The sequence below is a fragment of the Gavialis gangeticus genome, unplaced genomic scaffold, assembly GCF_001723915.1.
Source record: "Gavialis gangeticus isolate Ggan-Ray unplaced genomic scaffold, GavGan_comp1, whole genome shotgun sequence".
NCBI classification, from domain to species: domain Eukaryota; kingdom Metazoa; phylum Chordata; order Crocodylia; family Gavialidae; genus Gavialis; species Gavialis gangeticus.
In genome coordinates this window covers 172,549,924-172,557,560 of record NW_017729022.1, presented here as the reverse complement: position 1 = coordinate 172,557,560, position 7,637 = coordinate 172,549,924, and positions in this window count along the sequence as shown.

Here is a 7,637-nt window from a genome sequence, read left to right as displayed (position 1 = left end):
AGGGGTTTCATTTTAATCACAGGAAAATGCTGATTTAGGTTTTTTTAACCAAAGAATTTTGGATTTTTAACAGAGAAAACCAGGATCCCTGCTTATCACAGCATCTGATGAAGTAAGCTTCATCCTGCAAAAGCATGTGCTGTATGTATATATCTACTTTGGTTAAGGAACTAGGTACCTGGCTAGAAGAGACACAAAAGGCTGACAGATGTAAACAGCAAGTTTGAAGGAGCAACCTGGAAACTGGCTGCTAAGACAAGGCTGAGGGGAACAGCCCACGGTTAGGAAATGTGAAGAACCTGCTGTAGCTGGACAATTGAAGGACAATCTGAACAGCACATTTGCTCCACCAACAAAAATCACATAACAGAGCCGACCTCTGGCCAGTGAAACTGACGAAGAAATATTTAGACGGGTGCACTAACAGCACTTTCCACATTGCAGGACTGAAAAGTGCCACAGGACAAAGTTACCTTTTTACCCCTCTAGTGGATTCCCTAGCTAGAACCCACATCCCAGATATGTCTGGTTATGTGATCCTTTCTTTGAACATAAAGTTGGATAGACATCTTCTCCTCTCTACCTGACCTTTACTTATCTAGGATGTGAGCAGAGATAGATCCGCAGGGGGTACAGTGACACTGTCACACCCCAGTTTCAGACCATGTCCTGGAAGCAGCAACTGCTGCATTTTTAAGTCCCAAAGCAGGTAAGGATTGCACCACTCTTGGCACCCCTCCCTTCCCTTCAATGCTCAGTGACACATTCCTTCCTATCTCCCATTTCATACACCCCCTCCTGCTACTGTCTCCACTGGCCTGGGAGTAGGGAGTGCTCCAGAGCAACCCTTGCCCCACTCCAGTAGGGCTGCGGGGGAAGCTAGACTCCACTAGGGACAGCAGCAGTAGGCAGGTTCCTCCTCTCTGTCTGGTTCCCCACTGGCCCAGGTGTTGGAGCAGGGATATGATAACCTGTTCACTTTTGCTGTCCTTTGAGTCTGGCTCTTCACAGTCCTAGCTGGAGCAGGATAGAAGTGGCCAGGACAGGAGTGGTGGTGGGTGGGTCTTCCCATACCCAGAGGTGTAAGTAGGGAGGATGAAGAGGGGAAGGGGAAGGGAAGTGCTGCTGAGTACAAAGGGGACAGGAAGGGCTGCCAAAAACAGAGGGATAAAAGCGGGGATCCTTATTTGCTTCAGGGATTTAATAAAGTCCCCAGCTGCTGCTCCCATTGCATGATCTGCCTGCCCCAGTGGGGAAAGGAGGCTGGAAGCAGGGGCTGCAACCACTCCATCAGCACTTGTCACCGTTCCTCCCCCCACCCCCTTTGAAAAACCCTGAATCCACCTATGTATCTGGCACAGGACCTAGAGTCTGTATGCAAACTCAGCATCAGAGCACCTCCATGCTCCCTTCTGAGCTTGGGGTACACATCACATTCTAATATGTCTGAAAAGGATTGGTACACAAAAAGAACGGAAGAGCCTAAGCAGAACCTGGCATGCTGGCGAGGTCAAAGGTTCATCTAGCCCCATGTCTCATCTCCAACTGTGACTAGTGGATACTTTAGAGCCACGGTTCCCAAAATCTAACAAATTGCATACCACCAATTTAAAAGGATACAACCTTAAGTACCAGCAGCAATTTTTTCCAGTTCAACCTTAAGTACCACCAGCAAATTTTTGTCATATAAAGTAACTATAATAAATCTGTTAATGTCTACCACTGACAGGTTGTCTGCATACCACTGGTGGTACCTGTACCACAGACTGGGAACCACTGCATTAGAGGGAGAGCACAAGGAACAGGGCATATACTCTGCCACACTCTCCAAGTTACCAGCAGTTCTAGGTTTAGGGATGTCCCAAGCCTGAGGTCACATTCCTGGCTGTCATGCTTAATAGCCCCTGATGCATCTCGTCCATTTATTTTCTGCAATCCCTTTTTGAACCTAATTATACTTTTGGCTTCCTCAATGACCTGTAGCAATGACTTCCACAAGTTAATTAGGAGTGGTATAAAAAAGGACTTCCTTTTGTTGTAAAGCTGCCACCTGATAATTTCATCAGGCATTCCCTAGTTCTTATAGCATGAGACATAGTGAAAAACAATTGCTTATTCATTTTTCCCCAATTCACAATTTCAATGGTCTCTGTCATATTCCCCCTTAATTGTCCTTTTTCCAAGCTGAAGAGTCCTGGCTTTTTCAGTCTATCCTTATTTGGAAGCTGTTCTATACCTAGATCACCTTCATTGCCATTCCAGAGACATCCTGCCTACTCAAGTGCAATCAACTGCGTGATAAAAAGATTAAATTTGATAGCTGTTTACTACTTTATAGCAACATTACACAACAACTTAATGACAGGAAGTGAAGGAGAATATTGCAGTCAATTGAAATTACAGAGGTTACGTAGGTAAGAAGTAGGTGACACGTAATTATCCCAGACTGAATTTGCCCATGACAAGAGGGTTAACATCCCTGTTCTTACCAAAAAGCAAAGTATTGTTATTGTAAATAAAGGGAGAAGAGCTCAATGTGATGTTTCATCTGAAGGCAAGCATGGTGTTCCCTGCTGCAACCTTGGGCACTGGACTAATGAGGAGTCAGAAGGGAGAAGGCCATATTCTGAGTCATTAACATCACTTGTGCATCATCCTAGATTTTTTTTTAACCTTTTTTTCGACTCTGTTTAGCCTGCAAGAACTGATGGGTTCATGGGACAGGGCAGTTTGTTCACAGACTGTCCATTTATTGTGTAGTTCTTGGAAGACGAAAAGCCATTTAAAATGGTGTTTCAGTCCATAGTTCATCTTTGTGAGACTGCAGATATACCCAGATATCTGTCCAAACATTCATTTATTTGGCATTTTGGAAAATTCTATCATTCTAACTTACTTGCCTTTCTTTGTTTCTCTTGTGATGTTTTTACTTCTTTGTTTTGCATTAAAGAAAACTATACACTCCATAGGAGGTTATAGCCCTATAATATATCACATGGTGCCTCTGACTACTTCACTTAATTTGTCTGTTGATCCATCCCATAGGAATTCATTCCAACATTCCCAACCCCTGAGCAGCCTCCATCACCAGTCCCCACCCTCCACTCCCCTGCCAAACAAATATCAACCTGCAAAATAAGGGTTCCCTTCTTTCCACTCATATGTGGAGTCTCTGTCCCAGCCCAGCTCAAAACAGACAGACAAAAGATTACACTACGAATCCTAGCATAGACAATATTCATCCCTTCACTAGTGACAAGTTTAAGGGCAGATAGGTTTTGAGCTTGCAGGCCTACAAACAGAAACTGCATACTTTTGTTAAAAAAGTTAAATCCCTAGCTTTTCAAGAGGAGAAGAGCACTTGCATTTAGCTTTTTAATGTCTCAAGCTAGCTTTTTTTTAAATACAAGCATGTCATGACTTCAAAGTATTTTATTTTTGTATTATTTTTACTGATGTTTCACTCTGTACATTAGTTTTAATTTTCCTCTCCCTGGTCTGATAATTCTCCACAGTTTCTAAGGGGCTTTACTAACACAAGCATATAGGGATTTGTTTAAATTAAAAAAAAAAACCCAAAACTTGTGTTTCTAATTTTCTTCTGTGAAATATGTGGATATACAGAACTCAGGTTTGTTTAAATTACCAACAGTGAGAAAAGCAGACATCTTAAATGGTTGATAAAACACACCACATCAACCTAGTGATATATTCTGTCTTCCTGTGCTTATTATGTAATATAGCTGGATATATGACAGCTAAAGCTAAGATTGCCCAACACTTGCCACCAGAACTACATTTTCAGTTACTTTAACTTTGTCACTTTATCTTTTAGACTGATATCTGGTAGATTTGTACTCTGCCCAGAGAAATATATATTTTGTCCAGCAAATACATATATATATATATTGCTATAACACTCTATCCTTCTCCCAATATATATGTATGTATGTATGTATTCATGTATACACACATACACACACATGTACACAGAGACAGAAACAGTGTCATATAGCAAAGTGCCTGCTCTGCTATAGGTAAAGATAAGGAACAGTTTCTTTATACTAGGTGACTCACCAAAGTGCTCAGAAATCTGTATGCTTGCTTATATTTTCTTTAAATTTGCTCAGTCTGGGGACCAAATTTGAGGCCATTTCAATAAATGGGTCCTAAGACACGACTTACTGAAGAAAAGAGCATTGTACAAAATCAGGTGTTTTGTATGGTGTTCAGCGCACACACCTGGGTCTTCAACTCTGAGCATGCCCCAAACTATCTCATGTGCTCAACATTTATCTCAGCTAGTGCACAATTCCTACTCTCCAGCTACGAAGCTGTTTTATATTCCTGAAACAGAAAACTTTATTAAACTTAAAGCAATATTTCCCAATCTTTCTATCAGTTAGCCCACTTCTGGTTGGCTTGTGACCCTGCTTCTGGTACAGACATAACAATGGTCCTCACAATCCCACCCCTAAGTGTTATGACACCACTTAGGGTCACCTAGCTTGGGAACCACTGACTGGATCTCCAGAATAGCAAGTGCCAACATTCATTAGTCAAAGCCACTGAAATGAGACTGTGCATTGACAGTACAGCTCTTATACCACCTCTCTAAGCAAAATAAGTCAGACTAGCAAAAGGACAGAACAAGACCCTGGGAGATATGGGGAGCTTCATTTCTGTCTTCTCTACTCCCCCCTCCCCAGCATCCATGGTGCTCCAGGTTTATATCCTCCTTCAAAAAACATCCACACAGGTTTCATGCTAGTGTCTGATGTCTCCTAAGCCCATGTCTGATTTCTCCAGAAAACTCTCCTCCTGACCTTTTTTCACTCTAAGGAAAGCAGCATTGTCAGTTCTCACCATTTTATCAAGAGGCCACTCTGGTGTTTTTATAAAGCCTCAGCTGTTGGAGGGGAATTATTTGGTGCAAACTTCAGCTTTCATTAGAAAAAAATATACTGTTTTGTTTCTGTGATTGTGGAGGAAAGATTGAAAATGTCAAAAGGGAAAACACCAAGGGAAAAATAAAAATAACCTGGACTGTATTATTTTTAAGATCTCATATTAAGTCAATCGATCCTCAATCATTTGTGGGTGGCAATATGGGTAAAGGCTTCCTTTTATATTTCTCCACAGACCTAGTTCTCAGTTATCTGCTCAGCCGCATGACAGGGGTGATATGGAAAAACCATCAGAGCATAGACTTGACCTTCTTAAAGGCCCAGATCACTGGTCTGTCTTTTAATAGATCAAAGACATTTCAAGCTCAGGTGCCAGTTCTGATAGAAGTGGTCATGGCATCACACAGAAAGAGAGGCAGTTTCTTTGTATCAAGGCATTTAGGGCTTCATAGATCAAATGCAACATTTCAAACTCCATTGGGAAGCCAGCTGGCAGAAAGTGCAGGTCAAGAAGCATCAGTATCATGTGTGCATGGCAAGATATTTCATACAGCAAGCACACCATGGCATTCCAGAGCAGTGCCACCTGCCACCTGGATTTAAGGTCCAGCATCACACTGAGTCCTCTCTACCAGTCACTTAGAGATGAACTGTGGTAGGAAAGTCCGCATCCAATAATAAAAGATTAAGGGAGGGGATGACAGAGGAGCTGTCTGGGCAGAGAGCATGTGAATGGGACTAAGGTGCTTGGGGGAAGTGAGATGTAGACTCTTGGGGATGGGAAAATGATGTGGTGGGGATGGGAAAACACATCTGAGTAGGAACCATGATACAGTGGAGGAACTGTGGCTGACTTGCTTAGGAGACAAGGGGGTAAGGGCCTGAAGAGACATTGAGTTTTGATGAGGGGAGAAGAATGGGGAATGTGGATGAGCTGGTAGGTAGAACTAAAGGCTGGAAGGGAGAAGAATTGGATTAGAAAGGAAGGAAATGGAGGTGGCTGTGGAGTGACCATAGTTCTGATCCTCTGCACCCACTAGAGAAGTCTTACAGGGACAAGTTGGGCATCCCGTGTGCAGGGGGGGCGGGGTCACATTACAGCCTACATCCACGTTAGGTAGGACACTGACTAGCCTAGAAGATTTAAGAGTGAAATTTGGGGAGGTACTGGGACTGGGAAGGGGGAAGTTAGGATAAGAATATGGGAGACAGAGATTAAGCCTGACTGGACATGGAGGCATGGACTATAATGAAAGTTTAAGGAATAGTGACAAGAACTGGGGAAGTACAGAGAATGGGATTGGGACAAAATGTAGGAGTGGGTAAGATGAAAGCTAGGGACAAGATGGAGGGAAAAGGCAGAAGGGATAAAACTTTGGGGAGACAAGGGAGTCTGTGCCCACTGGAATACGATTCCTGAGCCACAGGAGTGTTCTGTTGGGAGCAGATAACTGTGCCACTCGCTGACAAAGCTTCCCCATCTCTACCTCGTGCTGGTCCACAGGAAATGACTCCACTGAGAAATGCCTGCATGCTGGATCTAAAGTTTTCAACCCTGTCAGTGACCCATATGGGCATCAGAACGATGCAGGATGGAGTGCCCTTTTTTCTGGTTTGCTTTTAGAAATATTACACGCTCAACTATGCAGAGAAACTTTATGCATTTATACACAGCACAGACACACAGGCAATTCCGAGTCAAAAAATAATGAAGCTTACAAATTGCAGGCCATGCAGCACATGGTTGTTTCATGTGTACTCCCAAGGGCAACCTTGTCAGGGACTTGTGAGTGGTTGCCTGGTTGAATGGGAAGCCCGGTAATTTTATTGTAGGTTAGTGTTTGCACATGTAACGTGTGCACCAACACAGAGTCTGAATACATATCTCATGCACATCTGACCACACCAGTGGTTCTCAACCTTTGGGAACGTGAGACACCGCTCGTTAGACTCAAGCCCCCTCAGAAAATGACAGCTCTATGTTTCTGCTCGTTCGCTTGACCAGGGAACAATAACGGAGCTGCTCATCGGCGGCAAACAACTCAGATGGACCCTGGCAGACCCAACAGTTTTGCCACTCCAGATTCCTAGTGGAAAACTCAGGGGAGGGGGAGAGGTGTCTTGCAAATGCTGGCTGCAGAAGGGATCTCCAAGCAGCCCAGTGTGCCAGGCCCTGATTGAGAATCCCTGCACTACTGCCCCCACTACACCTGCACAATCCCCCAGCCCACAGTGGACAGACATGCAGGTGCCTGGGTGGGCACGGAGCAGCTGTGCCACACAAATGCCAACCTCCATGGGGTTCACCAGGTCCCCCCCATTAAGTTCACCCCCCACTCACAGATGCTCCAGGTTCAACCCCCGCCCCCGGGATTCACTCCCCCAGCCACTGGTTGCTCCACCCCGCATGGGGTTCACCCCCTCCCGAGCTACAGCTGCCTCAAGTTCCCCCCGTGGGGCTCTTCCCCCAGTCACAGATGCTTCAGCTCCCCCCGCTCCGGTTTTCATCTCCCTCCCGGCCGCTGCTGCTCCAAGCTCCGCCCCCCAGCGGCAAGCTCCGCCCCGCGACGGCGGCCGCGGCGGCGGAAGTGGACGTAGGGGGCAGTATAGGAATTTCCGGTGACGTCCCGGTGCGGACTCCATTAGGCTGCAGCTGGGCAGAGAAGCAGCCGAGCGGCGGGCGGAGCAGCGGCCGCGCGGGCCGGGCCGGGCCGGGCCGGCGGGCGGGCG